Below are 1671 nucleotides of genomic sequence, written 5' to 3'. Positions count from 1 at the left end.
CGAAGGTCAATGGCTGTGTAGCCTTTAACTATATATGAGAAGACAGTAACTACTCTCGAAAGAACAGAATACTGTTGATGATCGTGCAGCTTTTCCCTGGAATAAATGATGACTAACTGAAACCCTCAGCTACCGACAGGTGTTGTTGATATACCTCGATGTGGACAGTTGAAAACGTGTGCCCCGACCGGGACTCGAACCCGGGATCTCCTGCTTACATGGCAGACGCTCTATCCATCTGAACAGTATTCTGTTCTTTCGAGAAAAGTTACTATCTTCACATATATAGTTGAAGGCTACCTTCAACCTTCGTCTGTGCGAATGCGCACAGGTTGCCCAAACTCTTACGGGAATCGCCAAAGCGTGCGCGAGTAATGAGTGGATGGGCAAATGTCTATAAGGTACATTACGTATGTAGAATTGTGGACAGTTGGGAATGTGAGTCCCATGGGAAGCGTGCAAGGGATAAGTCCCTACAGTCGCACAGTTCATCTGTGTCCTCGGTGGCTCAGATGGATAGAGCGTCTGCCATGTAAGCAGGAGATCCCGGGTTCGAGTCCCGGTCGGGGCACACCTTTTCAACTGTCCACATCGAGGTATATCAACAACACCTGTCGGCAGCTGAGGGTTTCAGTTAGTCATCATTTATTCCAGGGAAAAGCTGCAAGGTCATCAACAGTATTCTGTTCTTTCGAGAAAAAAGTTACTGTCTTCACATATATAGAGATGCTGTATTGACAAGTCGAACGATACTTCCTACAATTACAAAAATGCTGGACATGTTACGAGTTTTGTGGGCCTTTTTTTTATTAATTCTTCCAGTGCGGGATTAGAGGTTCCATTGATAAGACGGTCCCGCAAAATCTGGGACAGTTGTCCGCCTTTAGCCTTATTTCAACTCAACCTTTATTCCGCTCGCAGTGACAGCAGATAAACTTTTATGGGACGGTTGCCACTACAGCGCAACATACGGCATAATTTGTTGGGCGAAACAGTGTGCGTGATAGGTCGGTAGACAAATTGGTGCATAAGTCCTTTAACAGCTCCAAAGTTGACTGGCAGAAATCATATTCGACATGCCAGTTTTTCAGTTCATATTAGAACCATGGCAACCACTCCTTTTTTCCAAGCATATATGTTGGCAATGCGTCAGCTCCCTTAGCCAATGGGAAGACAGTTTTAGGTAACCAATGAGAGAAGAGGAACGAGCGAAATATTCGGAGCGCTCGAATTGAAATTGTTCGAAGTGCTACAGAGGTAACTCATCCCTTGAATTTTCAGCACAGCAGATTTGACATTTTTGTAAATTACTGGTTTTGAATGGAGGTTGCGGCGAAATACAGGTTTGCAATGTAGCCCAAGATTCTAATTATTGAATTGCTTTCCTGGTTAGCTATAATTGTAGCTTAGATGAAACTATTTAATGTTTCGTAGTTACAGAAGTTCAGTACGTTCACAGCTACTGTAATGTATGGTTTATCTGCACTTAGTAGATAATATTTGTTAGTGAGAAAATACGCCGCATCGACGCTGTATCCCACAGCTATAGCTAAGTTTTAGCATTTAGTTTTACGAAAACATATAGTTTAACGAAAATACCAATAATTTTGTGTAATTGCAACTACTAGGTTCGTATAAAGCCAGTATTCACAAAACTAATAGTTGAAATTA

The 1671-nt window shown here is 42.3% G+C and overlaps 1 non-coding gene across 1 annotated transcript; it reads left to right on the top strand.

The window, feature by feature from the left end:
- The first annotated feature begins 497 nt into the window (after nt 1-497).
- Trnat-ugu (transfer RNA threonine (anticodon UGU)) lies at nt 498-571 on the top strand. Its single transcript has one exon. It is a non-coding gene; the product is annotated as a tRNA-Thr (tRNA).
- The last annotated feature ends 1100 nt before the right edge of the window (nt 572-1671 follow it).

This window comes from Schistocerca serialis, chromosome 12, assembly GCF_023864345.2.
Source record: "Schistocerca serialis cubense isolate TAMUIC-IGC-003099 chromosome 12, iqSchSeri2.2, whole genome shotgun sequence".
NCBI lineage: Eukaryota > Metazoa > Arthropoda > Insecta > Orthoptera > Acrididae > Schistocerca > Schistocerca serialis.
Note: the sequence above shows the minus strand (reverse complement) of the source record. Positions and strands in the feature narration are given on the sequence as shown.